At 44.1% G+C, this 20,644-nt stretch overlaps 1 pseudogene across 1 annotated transcript; it reads left to right on the top strand.

The window, feature by feature from the left end:
* The first annotated feature begins 12,785 nt into the window (after positions 1 to 12,785).
* LOC311183844 (SET domain-containing protein 9-like) lies at positions 12,786 to 20,209 on the top strand (annotated as a pseudogene). Its single transcript has 2 exons — positions 12,786 to 13,394; positions 19,927 to 20,209. The product of its transcript is annotated as an SET domain-containing protein 9-like (transcript).
* Positions 20,210 to 20,644: the final 435 nt, after the last annotated feature.

Genomic DNA, 20,644 nt, shown 5'->3' on the forward strand with positions numbered 1-20,644 from the left:
AGTCGCGGGAAGGGACAGAGCATTTCTATGATCCTAGCAGATGGGGTGAAGGAGGAGTCCTGGAGCTCTCAGTGGCTTTTGCAGACTTTTATTGGGATTTACTAGGTACACAGCAGGCAGGGGTGCCAAGCGGCCGGGAGGCTGGCAGGCCTCCCAGCCTCCAGCAAGTCTTCACTCTTTCTGGGCTCTCTGATGATCTCTCGTGGCCTTTTCTTCTCTGCTCCTTTCACTCTGCTCTTCTGCTCTCATTCTCTCTTGCTTTCGCTCTCTCCTGGCATCCCAGTGATGCTGCCCTTATAAGCCCAGTCTCAGCATAGGTGAATCCCATCTGCCTATGCCCACACCCTACTCCAGGTGCCGCCATCAGGCATGCATTCAGGACCACAGGGTTCCATCACCCATCCCAAAGGAGGGAGGGCTGAAAAGCCTGATACTTTTTGACCTTACCCTACAGGTGGTAAAATGCATCTGACTGAGGCTGGACATACAATCTTGGTCAAGAGAGAAGCCATGGCCAAAAGCCACAAAAGCAGTGAGAAGAGGCCTGCTCAGGAACCTATTCTCCTGACATGCCCACAGAGGAATGAGAGAGAGAGAGAGAGAGAGAGAGAGAGAGAGAGAGAGAGAGAGAGAGAGAGAGAGAGATAAAGGAAGCCGGTCAAGAAGGGCCTGCAGTGCCACAGCCTCTGGCCAGTGTCTGTCCTCTGTCTGGCCTGAAGGTGAGGTAACAGCCCCTGAGAATCACCAAGTCAACTCTGCACCAAGTCTCACATCCTGGAAATCTGCAGCCTCAGCCCTAGGGGGCCTGGGATGTCCTTTACTAGTGAAACATGGCTCACTGAGCTTGCAGTCACACCTGCCCACTCGCCAGGAGCTGCCTCCTTGATGAACCCCCTTCCTCTGCCCGCATCTGGGATCCCACAGCAACCTGCACCTGGGCCCGCGTTTTGCTTATCCTCACAGGACTGGGGAACACAAGTCTTGCAAGGGCTGTGAACAAGCCGTCGAAGAGCAACTTCACCAGCAGGTGGACCCAGAGTCCAAGCTATGCCGCGCTCATGCGCACAGGTGCCCGGCAGCTCGCCCAGGCCCCAGCCCTCAGGGCTGCGGAGATTACCTGGGCCTCCTGAGTGTTTTTGCATTCAAGTACTAAGAGGTTTATTTTTGGTTTTGGGGTGGTTTTTCTTTTTTTCTTTTTTTGAAGTGAGGTAACGGTTTACAACAGTGTGCATGATTCAGAGGGATGGGTTCACCCCTCTTCAGATGGATGCTATCACAGCACACCCACCACCAACACACCCCTATTTTACTGCCTAGTTGAAATAACAAATTAAAATCATTCCGACATAAACCAGTGGAACTGCCCTTCGTTTTCCAGGCCTCTTCAGACTGGGGAGCAGCTTAGGGTTTCAGGTTCCAGCTCTTAATAGTTTTGTTTCTGATGCTTCCGATTTCATTAGTGGATGTTTTCTAGTTCCTTTGGCTACTCAGCATCCAATCTACATTTCTGCGTTGGGTGGGTCGTCCATGCACAAGTCTTGGTGGGGAAGCGTCTCCCACTTCAGAACCTGAAGGGAACAAGTACCCCTCTCTCCATCCCCAAGGGGTCAGTAGACATAAAAAGGGTCACTGGGCAACGACTCACCAGGCAACACCGCGGTCTGGTGGTGTAAGTGTCCCAGGATAGCAGAACTCGTGGAGTCTCTGGTTCGGACCTCACTAGTCAGCGCTACTCTCTGTTCTTGGTCCTCTGGCCATTTGAATGCTTGTTGTTCATGGTCCCCTACTGTGAAACTTGGCCTCCTTGCCCCAAATCCCAGGAATATGTCTTCACTGTCACAGCATGCTGGTCTCCCCCACACTGAGGCCCTGTTGGGGTAACTGATCCTCTAGAGCAGGAGCCACTTTTCCAGGTGATTCCTGGGTGCCCTCTGCTTGCCTGCTGAGGTCAGCGTTCAGCTAATTTTGGGGGGTTTTATAGCATGTGTAACAGTTTTCAGCTAAATTCTAAGGAACTTCTTTTTGTGTGAATGCAGCATGGGGCTACCCCGGGTGCTCAGTAGGACTTTCACAACAAATTACCACCAACTGGGTAGCTTGAAATGACAGAAGTGTGTTCACTCAAAATTCTGGGGGTCAGAATCTGAAATCAAGGTGTCCACAGAGTTGGTTCCTCCTGAAGAGGACCTGTCCCAAGCCTCTTCCCTAAACTTCCAAGGTTTCTGGAAATCTCTGGTGATCCTTGCCCTGCAGTCACATCCCTTTACTCTGGCTGCTCTTCACTCGCATCCCTTTGTCTCCTTGTCTATCATTTGTAACCCACATCATTAACTGTTGGGCATCTTAAGATCCACCTTATCATTATTATCCACACCAGCGGAGGGATAAATGTGGCCATTTATCCCTCCTTCCCTTTCACTCCTCATGAATTAAGGAAAGAACAACAAAATAATATTCATTAGATGTATAAATCAAGACTGAGTCCCAGGACTCGTACTTACAATTATACCAGGAGCTAAACTTTACTGCGAATGTGAATATACACCAGGAACTTGCAGTGTTTTATGTCCTTTTTGGGACTTCCATGCTCAAACTTCCTTCTCACTGGCCCTAAACTTGTATTCCTTCCCACTTTATTTCAATCACTCCAACCACAGTGATTGGAGTGGTTATATCTAACATTGGAAATACATATTATTGCTCACATTTTAGGAACTAAGGAACTGAGATACAAAAAAGTTAGGTAACTTGCCCAGTTACCACCTGGAAGGTAGAACAGTTGGACTACAAACCTAAGTATTCTGCTTCCCGAGTCCCTTACTCCATGGGGATGTCATCTTCAGAGGTCAGGGAAACAGGGGAAGAGATTTTGGGGGGGAGGGTGATGGGTTCAGTTGACAAGCATGATTGGTCTAAGATGCCTGGGTAATGCCCAGAAGTAGGGCTTCATCAGGCAGTTGTATGTCTGGGTCTCTCTCAGGAGAGAGACCCTGGATAGAGACAGAGGCAGCAATCAATGGTGTGTAGATGTAGTTGGAGCCTTTAGGAGTGGAAAGATCAGCCAGGGAGAGTGTCTACAGTAGGAAATTAAATGAAGGGATCTAGAATAGAATCTTGGGATAACAAGAATACAAGTCTACCAAGAAGTCTGAGAGGTAGAAGAATATCAAAAAGAGAGGTCTAAAAGGCTAAAGAAGAGACTGTCTTAAGAACAAGGGAAGTTCAGTTGTATTAAATGCTTCCATTGTGCCTAGTATAATAAGGAATGGAAAATGCTCATTAGATTTGGCAACAGGGAGGCTGTTGGAAATCTTGGCAATGACAGGTTCAGCGGAAAGGTGAGAGTAAAGGCCAGATTGGAGTGGACTCATGAGTAGAAGGGAGGGGATGAAGAATATAAGTCCATCACTTTAAAATTGCTTGACTATGAAGGGGAGAAGTAAATAAAGAATAGACAGGCACGCAGGTCAGGGGAAAGATTTTTTTGTTCATGAGAAAACAGGAAGTGATTTAAATCATTCTGGGCACATGGACTGAGGAATGTCAGAGTGGGCAGCTAAAGTTGGTGTTCATGGAGTCACAGGGGCACCAGCCTTCTCTGTGTGTGGATCTCACTGGGGCCCCTGACTGGATATAAGCGCAAGGAGTTAGATTGGCAACTGGGTTCTGCCAGGCAAGAGGTAGAAATTTAAGGTACACGAGTTTAGAATCTTGGAAAGAGGCAGATTGAAGTGGGGGACATGTTCCTTAGTTGACTAGAGAAGTCAGGGGAGGTGGAAGCTGCTAGGAAATATGTAAGGGGGCCACCTGTGGTTGGAGTGATTGAAATGAAGTGGGGAAGAAATACAAGTTTAGGGCCAGTGAGATGGATGTTTGAGCATGGAAGTCCTGAAAAGGCGTAGTTTTAAGTGAACTTGACTCATAATGTGGCCATGAAGGATAAGCTGAGATCTCAGAATGAAGGTCACTATCCCAGTTATTGGTCTACACTTTTGGGTCAGAAAGACAGAAACTTTGGGTCCTTCCCGGGAACATAATAAAAAAACAAAAACAAAAACAGGGCAGCTTGGTACCCACAGACTCACCAGTCTCTGTCCAAAGTCTAGAAGGAATTCTGTTATGGGGTGAATTGCACCCCCTGCCCCAGATCTCCTATATTGAAGCTTAAGGCCAGGATGACATACTGTAACCTTATTTGGAGATAAGGTCTTTACAGAAGTAATCAAGTCACAATAAGGTCATTAGGGTGGGCTCCAATTCAACAGGACTTGCATCCTTAGAAGAGGGGAAATTTTGGGCACACAAAAGAAAGACAATCTGAAGACACAGTAGAAAGTCATGTGAACATGAGGAAGGACATTTATAAGCCAAGGAGAGATGCCTACAACAGATTTTCTTTTATTGCCTGGAAAAAGAACTCTGCCAACTCTGCCAATATCTTGATTTTGGACTTTCAGTCCCCAGAACAGAAACACCTTCATTGTTTGAGCCCCACAGTTGTTGGTAATTTGTGACATCAGTTGTAGCAGATGAATACAGATACCATCCCCAATTCTCCAAGGATCTCCCCAATAGCCGTCACTTTCCTGTTATTGGACAGAATTTAGCTCATCGCTAACTAATCACTGCAAAGAGCCTGGGGTTGGGATGACTGATTTAGGAAGCAGCTGAGTTCCTTGGAGCACACATATGCCTGGTTCCTGGCCAGTCAGGAATGGATGGGAGAAAGGGGCAGGAATGACCTTGGGCAAAGGATCTGCTCCTTAGGAAGTGCTAGTTTGCTGGCTTCTGTATCCACCTCTCTCAGGTTCCACTGGGCCTTGAGGAATACGTATCACAGATTCCTTACATTGACAAAAAACTTAATAAGGATACTCCAGAACATATCGCTTAAGGAAAGAACTCAGTGGACTTCAGCGGAAGGAGCTAGTCCCTTTACTTGAACCCGAGATGTTTGATTCTATCCAGAAATGCCTAGCAAAGACAAGTTCTCATGAGAGATTTCAAATTAATTCAACTTTAAACTTTCTTACTCCCCAATCTCCCAAATAATAAAATAAGAAGTAAAAATAATGTAAACAGTAGCAGTGAGAGTTCAACTCCAACTATGTGCAAGGCTGTTGGCCACCAGGCCTGCTGTGTCTGGGCCCTCCGAGGGACAGAGCAGAAAAACAGGGACAGCTCCAAAAACAAAGGCACGGGGGACTTTTACATACTTGACACTTCCACTCCTAGCCTGATCTCACACTTGCCTAAATTCCTCTCTTCTAAGCTTCAGTTCTACTAGGCTAACTATGTGTTCCTGGCAAGGAATGCTCCATCATTCAGGGGGGTTGCTCATGGGCATCCTGTCATTCTCCCTAGGTGGCATTTTGGCTCAGAGGGAACATAGTGGCAATGCAAAGGATGGCCCAGTCCCCAAATTATCATCCTGTCTTTGCTGGAATCTCTGTGAGGGCTTGTCCCTCTCAGTGCCAGCGCTACCTGGCTTTTGGACACTATCCACAAGCTTCTGTTGCTGATGTTGGTGGGTGTTGCCCCCACATTTCCTATAACCCATTGTCCTGACACTTGACTCTCCAGCTCCCTTGTCCCTCCTCCCTCAGCAATTCTGTGCCCCCCCCCCTCCTCCCTTTGCACTCTCAGTTCTGGAGGATGTGACTCTGTGAAGCTGTCCTGGGGCACATCCATCTAATTAGCTCCTCCTTCCCTGCGAATCCTCCCTGGGGGTTGTGTTGTTCTTGCCCCATTCCCTTCCTAGGCATCTCTGGGAGGCCATCAACAGGAGGGAACAAGCCCACCTGCTTTGTGTTTCTCCAGACCTGTCTGCTGCTCATCATCACTTCCTTATTCCAGAATATTGGCTGCAAAGGAGGAGTCAGGGGTCAGTGCTCCATGTGCTAACTGTTCAATCCCACAAATCACCTCAAGCTCATCCCCAACTCAGGAAGCAAAATCCATATGTCACCTTCTGTAGTTTCTCTTTTCAGTGATTCTTGGTGCACTTTGTGATCGAGTCCTAATTAATTCTCCATGTCTGGAGCTATAGCAAGAAACTTTGTGTCACACATGTGCTTAGTTCTGGCCTTAAGGAGCAAGAACTCTCATTAATATTTTTTCTATCTTGGGCTTTAAACTATCTGTTTGGAAAGTCAAAATTGAGCTATGACTTATTTGTTTTAGACCATTGCCAGCGTTCCTCTGGAGGTCCTGCACCAAGAAAACTACCACTGCTTCATGGTTGAGGTGAGGGGGGCAGGGCATAGACATGAACACTGTTTAACTTAGTATTACAACATTCCCAATGATAGCATCATAGCTCTGGTATTTCTGTGTGTCTCTGGGGAAATTACCTGCTTAGTCCCCAGTGCCTTAACTTGCAAAACAGAAGAGATAAATAGAAGCTGTTTCAAGAGTATGTTGTGAGAATTAAATGAGATGGTACTTTTAAAGTGTCTAGTATAATCTGTAATATGCAGCATATATAGTTCTTGCTTTTATAGACACCTCATTCCATTTGCAATAGGGCAGATTCTCAATGAACAGTTAAAAGAAGGGGCCAAGTGGTTTGAATGAGGGGCTTGTCTATGTGACAAGCACGCACAGATTACAGACTCCTTCAGCCCACGAGTCAATAAGGCCATGAGAGTGGACTAAATTCCAGAGAAAGTGTGTGAAAGGATTGATGACCATTCTAGAGCACCAACGTTTAAGGGGCAAGGAGATGAAGGGGAAGTTGGGGGGGGGGCAGAGTGAGGGGATAAAAGAAGCCAAGGATAGAAGCCAAGGGATAAAATCACTTCAGTGAGAAAGGAATGACCACATGAGACAAATGCAGCAGAGAGACCTTACGAGTCCAGATTCCACCTGGTTAAGGAATGATTGGCAGGCAGACATTGGAGACAGCAACTGCAGAAAAATCTTTTTTTTTAACAATTTTTTTAAAGATTTATTTTATTTATACAAGAATGGGGGTACAGGCCAGAGATGCAGGAGGTGAGAGGATTCACCAGAGACAGAGTGGGGAACAGAACAGGCAGACTGACTGAAATACACTGCTGAGGGGAGCAGGGGGCGAGACAGGAGAGGTCTGCTCGCCATGTGGGTTGCTCTGAGGCCAGCAGGGATCGAATTGGCACTGCAGAGGCTGCGGACAGCTTCACAGTGCTGCACTCAACCGCCTGCACCACCAGGGAGGCCCCTGCAGAAAATCTTTAAAGAGGGAAAAGAGGACTGTGATGGAGGCAGCCATGAAATGAGTTTGAGAATTGTCTGTTTCTAGGGTAGGAGAGACATCCCCTTTTTAAAAAGCTGGAATGAGTAGGGAGGGCAGGGAGGAAAACTGGGGTGAGAGAAGGCAGAGAGAAAAACAGACTGAGGAGAGAGACCCCAGTCTAGATGGAAGCCTTAGGGAAAATAAATCTCGTTTTCTAATAGAAGGGAAGGAGAGAACTAGGTCCAAATGCAAACGTGTTGATTTAGTGGCAGAAAGTGAAGTGAGCTCCATCTTATGGCTTCTCTCTTCTCTGTGAGGTACTAAGCAGAGTCCCGTCCTTCAAAAGGATGAGGCCTTGGATAAAGGTTTGAGGACAGCGGCGGCGGCGCTGGGACTCTGCAGAGATGGCCTACCCAGGGCACACTGCCAGGTCTCATAAAATACATAAGCACCACATACTGGTTTGAAAAATTAAAACATTTGAAATGAGGGGAGGATTATTTTTCTGGGCTTTAGAGTTATCCTGTTAGCTGTATGGAGTGTTCTAGAACATAAGCATCCAGGAAGGGGTTTTCAATGATATTTGGTGCAACAGGATTTTATTTGTCAACTTTTTTATAGTTCTAACCACAAAAGAAACCCAGCTATGTAAACCCTTTAATATATTCATGTTAAGCTAAAGTCACTTGGTAAAATAAGCTGAGAGTGAATTGATTCCAAATTTACTGTAAGAAACTTAAGCTCTCTTCACTTCTAAAATATTTTCAACTACCACTAGGTGGTGTTTTGTTCAGTCAATTCAAAAGTGTAATTTTCTTTTGACTCCTATTTGAGAAGGAAATGTACTGAAAAGTAAACACACTATCAACTACATTTTAGTCATAATATTTACTTTCCAACTAATTCCAATTTTCTAGACCAGCTGTGGTATAAATGAAAGCTTTGTTTGTCTCAAGTGTTATAGTCATGGTTCTATTTATCTTGAAATGGAAATGAGCAGGTATTTCTTTTTCTCCCCTTAAAAGGACTCAGGGAATAAAGTGGTACCGGTGGCAAGCCTTGTTTGAGAGGGAAGGATAAATACTTGCCTGATTAAGAAATCATTCTCGTATTTACAATGCTTATACCATTTTTAGTGAAAATTTCATATAAAAAATCAATTCCCTTTTAAATGAAAGACACTTCCTAGCCTTTTAAATCTTTTTATTTACCAGTGCTTACCACGCCTATGCTAAACACACTAAGTAGTCTGCAAATTCATGATTAAGAACACCTGGTAAAAATCAAAATTATGCATCACTCATAAAAGCACACATAACTAGCAAACCAACTACTTAAGTAAAATAAATACATTTTTCTCTCATTAGAAATGGTAAAATAGGATTTATCAACCCAACACTTTCCCTTCTTTGTCTAGTCTGGAGGTGAGCCTAGCTGTGCCACTCCTCAGCTCTGTGACCTGGGGCAAGCCACTTCACCTCTGAACTGAAGCGTTCTCACTTGTAGTGCTGATATTTGCCTCTCAGGGCTGATATCTGCCTCTCAGGATGAACTTATTTTTATGTTGCAAAGCATTTGGAACAGGAAGTTTGACAAGTGACTGCTGTTAAGCACAAGTGCTCTCTTTCAGATTCACTGATATTTCTGCTTGAAAAACTAACTGATGGAGGGAAGGAGAGTATAGAAGGGGTAAGGGGACAGTGTATTGGCACCAGAACTTTGGTGGAGGGCAAGGGAAGCAGTTTCACACACTGAGATGTGAAGTTGTACTCCCAAATTACGTACTGTTGTAAATGAATCAATTACGAATCAATACAATTTTGAAGGGAAAAAAAACTGGACGTAACATACAACATTGGTCCAGTGTCCACACTTTCCACTCTCGTTCTGTGCCCCCTGGTGGGGGGGGGCTGCTTGGATAGACTGCATGGACAGGTTCCTTTGTGCTTTGGCTTTTGGTTGACTTTGGCCAGTGGACAGGAGATTGGAGGAAGAGAAGAGAAAGAGGCTGGGGTATTTGTTCATCCGGGGCTCTTTGAAGGCTGGCTGAGCTTGCAATGGCCTTCACAGTATCTGAGAGGGAGCCCTCTCCACACAGTACTCTCTCCCCTTTGGGTTTCACTCACTTGGTTCACTCTTTGTCCTTGTTTTCACAAGCCCCAATTACTGAGTTTGTAGACTCCCTCTGCCCTGCTCACTCCTTTGCATATAATCCCTTTATTCAAAATTCCTAACAATACTTCACTTAAGGGTGCCATCTTCCCTGGCTGGGTCTCTGTGTTCAGGAGTTAAACTGCTTTGAGGGCCACCACAGGAAATATCCTTACACCATTCATTGCCTGGGGCCTTGGTGCTCCTCCACAAATCTTGATGAAACTGGGCCTGAACCCAAATTCAAGGATGTGTGTGAGCCTCACTACTTCCGCCCACTGTGTCCTGCTGCGGTCTGTGCCCCTGGATCGCCTTCTGGTTCACCTGGGATCAGACCCAGAGGTGAAGTCCCACCCCTTGTCCACTGTCTTAAGAACTTGGGACACATTCAACATTTTGTGATGTTCTGTGACTTTGCTGAAGAGTGGGGGGGGGGGAGGGTGAAGGGAACCCCGCCCCCAGGCATCCCACCCATACTTTTGTCAATTTTGACCACTTCTGAAAGTGGTTCTCCTCCCAAATGAACCCCCAGGTTCTGCCATCTCACTCGACCCAACTCCTCACTCTCCTGGCTCACCAGGGGAGTTTTCCAATTGGATCATCTCTGACAGCTTAGTCTGCTTTCTACTCTGGAATTCCATAACACAAAACCCACTTCATCCAATAAACAGTCCAGCAAGTTGCCCAATGTACCCCACATTTATGCTAATTCCTTAGTTAGTCCACTGACAATTACGTCTCTATGATCCTGCAGTGGATACAAGAGAAGTGGAGAGTTTGGGAGCGGTTGGCAAGAAATAAATCAAAGGACTTAGAGAACCAAGTGTTTACCCCAGGACTGTAAAGACCACTAGCCTAGAGGACTCAATGCTTTTTTACCTATGTTTCCAATAGCCACCCCTACATAGCTTAAAGGGCTTCTCTAGATCAATAACAACCCCTCCTTTGAAAATTGAGAGAATAAAAATCCAAGTATAGAAGAAGCCCCTGTCCAGGCGTTGTGGTGCTTTACCTGGGACTCCATCCTCTTGGAGTAAGAGGTAAGCTGGTGGTGAGGCCCTGGGCCTGGAACCTCTTTGGCCAGAGTGACTTCAGGTGACTGCAGACCCAGAGCACAAAGGCTCAGCCAACACCCACTGGCAGATGCATCTGGGCAAGGAGTCCAAAAGGATCCTAAAATGCTACTAGGATGACCTGAGGGCACTGGCCTTCTCACCCTGCAGGGCCTGCACTCAGGCTACTGCCTCTGCCAGTACCAGTTTTGTCCCCTCACAAACAACAAAATCTGAGACCAGGTGGGAACACTTAAGAGACTAAGCCTCTCTGAAAGGCCCAGGGATTGTGGGGTAAGTTCCATACAGTAAAAAAGAAAGAAAAGCACAGAGCAACACACAGAAACAAAAACCTTCTACCCAGGTCTGTACCTTCCCCAGGACCCCTAACCTGAGGTCCCTTCTTCACTCTGTGCACCTGAGCTGAGAGTAACTCCTGATATCTTCAATGCTCAGAAGCAAGTCTCTGGTTCCCTGGGACACCTCTCCCTCCAGGGATAACTCTTGTCTCTGTCCTGCTGAGCTTTCCACAGAATGTTAGGAAAACCCATTCTCCTGACAAAGACTTCTAGACTCACATGGATAATAATCTCAAATAATAATCTAATACCTAATAATCTAATCACGTAATCAATCACCTAATAATCTTAAATACAGTTCTCAAATTCCGGGCTACCCCGTCTGACAGGAGTATGTATGGAACATTAAAAGCTGAGTTGAATTTGGGTGGTGTGACAGCTAAACCCAATACATTTCCAGAATTCAAAATTCTTGGGATCTAGTTTATTTCTGGTTTGCTTCATTACAACATATGTTGGTGATAAGGTCAGAATGAGTTTAGTGAAGGGGAAAAAAAAATCATAGCTGAGGGAAGCAACCATGGCAGGGGATTAAACTCATGTTTGATATGTTCAGAATGTATTTTTGATATTTTTTAAAACCATTTTTAATATAAATATTTTGTCTCAACACTCTAGACTTTTTTAAAAAAAGATTTATTTTTTTAAAAGATTTATTTATTTATGTATATAAGAACTGGGGTACAGGCCAGAGGTGTGGGCAGCGAGAGGATTCACCAGAGACAGAGTGGGGAGCAGAACAGGCAGATTGACTGAAATACACTGCTGAGGGGAGCAGCGGGCAAGTCAGGAAAGGTCTGTTGCACCAACTGGGTAACTCCCTGGCGAGGGATTGAACTTATGCTGCAGTGACTGCAGATAGCTTCATAGGCTGCGTCTTAACCTTTTTGCCACCAGGATATCCAAAATAAAAAGATTTATTTATTTATTTTAAAAAAGATTTATTTATTTATACAAGCACTGGGTACAGTCAGAAGCGCGGGAGGGTGAGAGAATTCACCAGAGCCAGAGCGGGGAGCAGAGCAGGCAGAAGGACCGAAGTACACTGCTGAGGGGAGCAGCGGGCGGCAGGAGAGGTCTGCGCGCCATGTGGGACCCTCGCCTGGCGGCCAGGAATCGAACCAGCGCTGCAGAGGCTGCGGGCAGCTTTGCAACCCAGCGCTCAACTACTGTACCACCGGGGAGGCCCTAAAAAGATTTATTTTTATTTATTTATGCATATAAGAACTGGGATGCAGGCCAGAGGTATGGGAGAGCGGGGGAGGTTGGTGAGACCATTCACATGGATCATCAATCATGGCTGAGGGGAGCAGCTGTGGCAGGGGATTAAACTCATGCTGCAGTGACTGGTGATATCTCCATAGCGCTAAGACTTAACCCTTTGTGCCACCAGGGAGGTCCACAACACTTTAGACTCTTAATGTTGCTCAACCCCCAATTTATTAGTTTGCATTTTCTTAGCATTATCTTTCCTCATGTTTTCTGCCTTTCTGTTTTATAACATCTTTTGTACAGAAAACATAGTTGGGAGGTTGTTGCTTTTTGCCCAGCTAAGTATTTATTATGTTCTATTGTTTCTCCTTCACTAGATTTCATGATTTCTTCTGTATTCATTTTTCCTATTTCCCCTTTAAATTGCCTTATGTTTCAACAAAGCCATTGAAGTCTATTTTTCAACAATGCCAAGTGAATCCATGATTTTCAGGGACCCAGACCCTTATGTTTTTTTTTTAATAATAAATTTTATTTTTATATTCCCCATACAATTGCAATCCCCCCATTTTGACCCCAATCCCTCCCCTTTCGCCCCCCACCCCCCAAAAAGAAAGTGTCTCCGGTTCATAGTTTTTTGTTGATTTTGATTTTCACTTTCTTATAGTTATTCATTTTCCTGGTCCCTTATTTAAGTTTTCTAGATTCCTGCTACGAGTGACACCATCCCCTTATGCTTTTTTTAAATCAAAGTATAATTGACAGGGCGGGCGGGCGCGGCGCCGCGAGGCAGCCATGCCGGGCCGCCTGCTGCGGGGCCTGTGGCAGTGTTGGCGCCGTTGTAAGTACCACTTCGTACCCAAGATTGCGCTGAACCTACGCACAACCCAAGAACCCTCCGATATGTTCCAGAGGAATCCAAAGGCAAAATTATCTCAGATGAAGATGTCCTAGGAACATTACTGAAAGTTTTCCAGGCGCTATTCAAAATGATTTCAATAAGCAGTCAGATATCTTGACTATGCTTCTAGAATCTGTTAAATCAAAATATCAAGACCTACTATTAGCTCATCATCCAAGGGTGAAACTGCTTGAACACAGACATCAACAGCAAAATATCTTTAAACCAGAAGAAATTCTTTGTAAGACGTTGGGTTTCAGTGTTTCTCAAGCAACTAGTTCATTGATTTCTGCTTGGAAAGGGTGTCTTCGTTACTAAAGGATTGGTACCAAAAGGCAAGGTTGTATCTATGTATCCTGGTACAGTAGTATATCAGAAGTATGAGCCAATCTTTTTCCAGTCCATTGGAAATCCATTTATTTTTAGATGCCTGGATGGAGTACTTACTGATGGAAATGACAAGGGAATTTCAAGTTGTATACAGATCTTGCAATGGGAGGGATCGACTTGGTCCTTTATTTTTTTTTTATTTATTTTTTTTTTATTTTTTTTTTATTTATTTATTTTTTTTTTTATAAATTTTATTGTTATATTCCCCATACAATTGCAGCTCCCCATTCTGACCCCAATCCCTCCCCTCCCGCCCCCGCCCCCCCAAAAGTGTCTCTGGTTCATAGTTTTTTGCTGATTTTGATTTTCACTTTCTTATAGTTATTCATTTTCCTGGTCCCTTATTTAAGTTTTCTAGATTCCTGCTATGAGTGAGACCATCCGGTATTTTTCTTTTTCTTTTTGGCTTATTTCGCTGAGCATGATCCCTTCCAGCGCCATCCATGTTGCAGCAAATTGCATGTGTTTATCTTTTTTGAATGCTGAGTAATATTCCATGGTATATATGTACCACATCTTCTTGATCCAGTCATCTATTTTTGGGCATTTGGGTTGTTTCCAAAGCTTAGCTATTGTAAACAGTGCTGCTATAAACATAGGGGTGCAGGTGTTCTTTGGAATTGATGTTTCTGTGTCCTTTGGGTAAATACCTAGGAGTGGAATTGCTGGGTCATATGGAAGCTCTATGTTTAGTAGGTCCAGAAATCTCCACACAGCTTTCCACAGTGGTTGGACCAGTTTGCACTCCCACCAACCGTGCAGAAGAGTTCCTTTTTCTCCACACCCTCGCCAACATTTGTTGTTGCTAGTTTTTTTAATATGTGCCATTCTCACTGGTGTAAGATGGTATCTCATGGTAGTTTTGATTTGCATTTCCCTGATGACAAGTGATGTTGAACATTTTTTCATATGCCTGTTGGACATTTGCATTTCCTCTTCAGAGAAGTTTCTTTTAAGCTCTTCTGCCCATTTTTTGACTGGATTATTTTCTTTGTTGTTGTTGAGACTCATCAGCTCTTTGCAGATTTTTGTGATCAGTCCTTTATCATTAGTGTTGGGTGCAAAAATGTTCTCCCAGTTGGTGGGGTTTCTCTTTGTTTTTGTTATTGTCTCTTTTGCTGTGCAAAAGCTCTTTAATTTGATATAGTCCCAGCTGTTTATCTTTGCCTTCACTATCACTGCTTTGGGTGATGTGTCTGTAAAGATGTCTTTGATGTGCAAATCACGTAGTGTTTCGCCTATATTTCCTTCTATATATTTTATGGTTTCAGGTCTTATGTCTAGTTCTTTAATCCATTTTGAGTTGATTTTTGTGTATGGTGTGAGGTGGTGGTCAAGCTTCATTCTTTTGCATGTAGCGACCCAGTTTTCCCAGCACCATTTATTGAACAAACTTTCTTTGCTCCAATGCATAGTCTTTGCTCCTTTGTCAAAGATTAGTTGACCATAAACCTGTGGGTTTATTTCTGGATTTTCTATTCGATTCCATTGGTCTGTATGTCTATTCTTGTTCCAATACCATGCAGTTTTGATGATTATGGCTTTGTAGTATAGTTTGAAGTCTGGGAGTCTGATGCCTCCATTCCCTTCTTTTTTTTTCAGGAGAGCTTTGGCTATTCGGGGTTTTTTGTGATTCCATATGAATTTCATCAATAATTGTTCTATTTCTTTGAAGAATGACATTGAAATTTTGATTGGAATAGCATTGAATCTGTATATTGCTTTTGGAAGGATGGCCATTTTAATAATGTTTATTCTTCCAATCCATGAGCAGGGGATGTCTCTCCATTTCTTTGTGTCTTCTTCTATTTCTTTTAACAGTGTTTTATAGTTTTCTTTGTATAGGTCCTTTACCTCTTTTGTTAGATTTATTCCCAAATATTTGATTTTTTTTGTTTCAATAACAAAAGGGATGGTCTTTTTGATTTCTTCTTCTTCAGATTTATTGTTTGTGTATAGGAAGGCTACTGACTTTTGCGTGTTGATTTTGTATCCTGCCACTTTACTGAACTGATTGATGAGTTGAATTAGCTTTTCTGTGGAGTTTTTGGGGTTCTCTATGTATAATATCATATCGTCTGCAAATAGTGATAGTTTGACTTCTTCTTTTCCTATTTGGATTCCTTGGATGTCTTTCTCTTGTCTTATTGCCCTGGCTAGGACTTCCAGTATTATATTGAAAAGCAATGGTGAGAGTGGACATCCTTGTCTTGTTCCAGATCTTAATGGAATTGCTTTCAGCTTTTCACCATTGAGAATGATACTGGCTGTTGGCTTGTCATAGATGGCCTTTATGATGTTGAGGTATGTTCCTTGTATCCCAAGAATTTCAAGGGCTTTTATCATGAATGGGTGTTGCACTTTGTCAAAAGCTTTCTCAGCATCTATTGATATTATCATATGGTTTTTATATTTCTTTTTGTTGATGTGTTGGATAACGTTGATTGATTTTCGGATGTTAAACCATCCTTGTGCCCCTGGAATGAATCCAACTTGGTCGTGGTGAATTATCTTATGGATACATTGTTGGATTCTGATAGCTAAAATTTTATTGAGGATTTTTGCATCAGTGTTCATTAGGGAGATTGGCCTGTAGTTTTCCTTTTTTGTGTTGTCCTTGTTCGGTTTTGGTATTAGTGTAATGTTGGCTTCATAGAACGTGTTTGGTATTATCCCTTCCTTCTCAATTTTTTGGAAGAGTTTGTGAAGGATAGGCACTAATTCGTCTCTGAATGTTTGGTAGAATTCATTTGTAAATCCATCAGGTCCTGGGCTTTTGTTTTTGGGGAGGTTTTTGATTACCATTTCAATTTCGCTAATTGTAATTGGTCTGTTTAGGTGTTCTATTTCTTCTTTATCTAGCTTTGGGTGATTGTAGAGTTGTAGGAATTTGTCCATCTCCTCTAGATTGTTAAACTTGTTTCCATATAACTGTTCATAGTAGTTACTGATTATTCTTTTGATTTCTGCTGTGTCTGTTGTGATTTCTCCTCTTTCATTGATGATCCTGTTTATTTGTGCTTTCTCCCTTTTTTCCTTTGTGAGCCTGGCTAGGGGTTTGTCTATTTTATTGATTTTTTCAAAGAACCAGCTCTTGGTTTCATTGATCTTTTGGATTGTTTTTTTAGTTTCAATTTCATTTATTTCTGCTTTGGTTTTTATTATTTCTTTTCTTCTACTGGTTTTGGGGTTTTCTTGTTGTTCTTTTTCTAGATCTTTGAGCTTCGAGATTAGGTTGTTTCTTTGCGTTCTTTCTTGTTTCTTGATGTGAGCTTCTATTGCTATATATTTGCCTCTTATTACTGCTTTTGCTGCATCCCATACATTTAGGATATTGGTGTCCTCCTTGTCGTTCAATTCAAAAAATTTTTTAATTTCTTCTTTGATCTCCTCATTAGTCCAATGGTCTTCCAGTAGTGTGGTTTTTAATCTCCATGAGGTAGGAAAGTTCCTTGCCTTCTTTTTATGGTTTATTTCTAGTTTGATGCCTTCATGGTCAGAAAAGATGGTTGATATGATTTCAATCTTGGTATATCTGTTGATGTTTGTCTTGTGCCCCAGTATGTGATCGATCCTGGAGAATGATCCGTGTGCGCTTGAGAAAAATGTGTACTCCATTTTTTTGGGGTTTAGTGTTCTATAGATGTCTGTTAAGCCCAATTGCTCTAGGTCTTTATTTAGAGCTTTGGTTTCTTTACTTATTTTTTGTCTTGTTGATCTATCCATTGTTGATAGTGGTGTGTTGAAGTCTCCCACTACGTATGTGTTTTCTCTGATGTCTGTTTTCAGAGAGGACAACAGTTGTCTGATATATTTTGGTGCTCCTTCGTTTGGTGAGTATATGTTAATGAGTGTTATTTCTTCTTGAAGTATTGTCCCCTTGATCATAATGTAGTGACCGTTGGGGTCTCTTTTTATCTTTTTGAGTTTGAAATCTGTTTTATCTGATATAAGTATAGCTGTTCCTGCTTTCTTTTTTGGTCCATTTGCTTGTAGGATTGTTTTCCATCCTTTAACTTTGAGCCTATTTTTATCTTTTGTAGCTAAATGTGTTTCCTGGAGACAGCAAAAGGTTGGGTTTTGTTTCTTAATCCAGGCTGCAACTCTGTGTCTTTTTATTGAAGAGTTTAGTCCATTTACATTTAGAGTTAATATTGATATGTTAACATCTGTATTTGCCATTGTGTTTGTCTTTCCTTTGATTTTATTTATTTATTCTTTTAATAACTTTTTTTTTTTTTTGGCCTTCTTTCATTGTTATTCGTCGCTCTGAGGTTCTGGCTTTAGGACTCCTTGTAGTATTTTTTGGAGTGGGGGTTTAGTTGCAATGAAATTCCGGAGTTTCTGTTTGTCTGGGAAGGTCCATATTCTTTCTTCAAAGAGGAAGGAGAGCTTTGCGGGATAGAGTATTCTTGGTTGGCATCTGTTTTCTTGGAGTCTGTTGACTATGTCCCTCCACTCTCTCCTTGCCCGTAGTGTTTCTTCGGAGAAGTCTGATGTCAGCCTGATTGGTTTTCCTTTGAATGTTATCTGTTTCTTCCCTCTTGCCAGCTTCATTATTTTTTCCTTGTCCTGGATTCTTGGGAGCTTTACTATTATGTGTCTTGCTGTATTTTTCCTTTCGTCGTGGAAGTTTGGTGTTCTTCTTGCTTCTTGTATATCAATTTTCAGCTCCTTCTCCACATTTGGGAAGTTCTCTTCAATTATCTCTTTGAATATTTTCTCTGTTCCTACATCTCTCTCCTCTCCTTCTGGTATTCCTATAACTCTTATATTTCCTTTCCTCATGGAGTCAGATAGTTCCCGAAGTCTTTCTTCGTTCTTTTTCCTTCGTACTTCTCTTTCCTTTTCTGTTTTGGTTCTTTTTATTTCTGTGTCTTCAAGATTACTTATTCGTTCTTCCATTTCATCTATTCTGCTTTCATTGCTTTTCCCAGAATTCTTTAGTTCTTCCATTAATTCTTTGATCTCCTGCATTTCTTTTACTTCCCTCTTTAGGGACTCAATTTCTTTCTTCTGACCATTGTTTTCCCTCTCTAGGGACTCAATTGCATTCTTCTGAATGTTGATTATTTTTCCCTTATCATTGTTTTCCTTTATGACTTCTGTCAGTTTTTTAATCACGGCAATTTTAAATTCTCTTTCTGGAAGGCTCAGAAATTCTTCCAAGTTATTGTCGTTGCAATCTGGGGGCTGGCTTTCTTTTTGTGGTGTGCTTTTTCTCTGGAGAGTTGCTAGGTTGCGTGTGGTTCTTCTCCTCCCTACTGTCTGTTTTCTAATTTGCCGTATGCGTTGGGACACTGTGTTGTTGGGACTTGCCGGCATCTTGGGTGGGCTTCTCTGTTCCCCTCTGGTTCTTCCAGGAGTCATCTGTCAGTTTCAAGCAGCCTTTACTGGAGAAAGGTCCCTGTTCTAAAATGCCGATGTGGGGACACACTCCCCTGTGCGCCTGGTCTGCCCCGGCGGTGGGTTCCTGCTCCCCTCTGGGCTTGGACTGCAGGCCAGAGGGGGTCTGGCGTGGGCGAACTTCCCCCGCTCACCTCTGGCTCCTGAGGAAGCCTTCTGCAGGTAGTCTTTACTGAAGAAATGTCCCTGTTCTAAAATGGTGATGTGGGACACACTCCCTGCGCTTCTGGTCTCTGGCACACTCTTCTGCGCGCCTGGTCTGCCCCGGCTGTGGGTGCTCGCTCTCCCTGTGGGCTCAGACTACTTGTTCAGAAGGGGCCCGGTGTGGGCTAACTCCCCAGCTGGCCACTAGCTCCTTCAGTAGCCTGTGCTGGGGTCAAGTCGCTAGGTGGCACCAGAGATCTCTCCTAGAGCCCTTGGGGAGCTGATTTTCCACCCCGTGGGACAGGGAGCAGAGCGGGGATGGTAGGGTACACCTCAACGGCTTTGGGGTGCTGTGTCTGCCTTGTGCCCCACCGTCGTGGGGAACCCACGCCCCTAATTTCGTGCCCCGGGTCTCAGTTCCAAAGCCCTCAGTTCCAGGACGCGGGCTGTAGCCCAGATCAGTGGCGCGGGAATGGCGCCTTTTGAATCCCGCTCCCCTGCCTGGGCGCCTTGTTCCTGCTCACTCAGGGAGGGCCTCCGCCGTCTCCCCGCAAGCCTAGGTCGCAGGCGCGGGGACCTGGGCAGCTGCAATCCGAGCGCCGCTTTCGCGCAAGCTTACCAGGCGGCCGGGGCTGTGTGCTGGTGCTGGTCTCCTCCTGGTGGGCGGGGCGCTCTTTAATGGCGCGTGGAGCTCACCTCCGCGGTGGATCCTGCAGGGTTCGCCTCAGCTCCCGTTCACGGGGTGTGGTGGCAGAAATAGTTCCTTTCCACTCACAGTCCCGCTTGCTGCATCGGTTTTTCTTGTTGGGCGTTTTGGTTTGTTGTTTCCCTTGTCTCTGCCGGTCGGAGAGTGCCGCCTCTGTGGGCGGGGGAGGGGAGCAGGGTTCTGCGCTTCCCTCCCTTCTCGTCCTCTTTTATGGCAACTTTCTTCTTCGGGCAGTTTGCTGGAGTCGTCCGTTTATCTTCCGTGTCCCAGTTCTCACTGGGACCTGCCGCTTTTCCTCCCTATTAACTTTTTTTAATGGGAGATCTTACTCGCAGCGTCTCCTCGCCGCCATGTTGCTCCGCCCCCCCACCAGTTCCATCTAGAAGACTCGACTTGGTCCTTTAAAAATGAGTGATAGTACATGGCTCACATCAGAAATTCATAATCCACCGGCTATAGGACATTATGTCAACAATTGTTCAAATGACAGAGCAGCTAATGTCTGTTATCAGGAATTTGATGTGCCTGCAGTTTTCCCTATAGAACTGAAGCAGTCTCTTCCAAACATTGCCTACAACTATTACTAAGCCTACTTCGATGTGCTATTCTTGTTGCACTCAGAGATATCAAGCAAGAAGAGCTTTTTCAAACTACTATACAATTGTCAGCTAGCTCTGCGAGTTGCAAATTAGCTTTGGAACTTCAGCGGCCTCCCTGATGGCACAAGGGGTTGAGACACAACCTATGAGGCAGTCTGTGGCCACTGCGACACCGGTTCTATCCCCTGGCCAGCCAGGGAGGAACCCACGTGGTGCAGCAGACCTCTCCTGGTTTGCCCGCTGCTCCCCTCAGCAATGTACTTCAGTCAATCTGTCTGATCTGTTCCCCACTCTGTCTCTGGTGAATCCTCTCACCATCCACACCTCTGGCCTGTACCCCAGTTCTTATGTGCATAAATAATCTTTAAAAAAAACAAAGTATAATCAACATACAGCATAGTTAGTTTCTGGTGTACAATGATCAGGCCCTTTTAATCTTAATGCCCCTCCATCTGTGAGGTGGCTGCCATGACTCACCTCCTGTGGACACGGCAGCCAGAGAAAAGGA

This window comes from Talpa europaea (assembly GCF_964194135.1).
Source record: "Talpa europaea genome assembly, chromosome: 1".
Classification (NCBI taxonomy): Eukaryota; Metazoa; Chordata; class Mammalia; order Eulipotyphla; family Talpidae; genus Talpa; species Talpa europaea.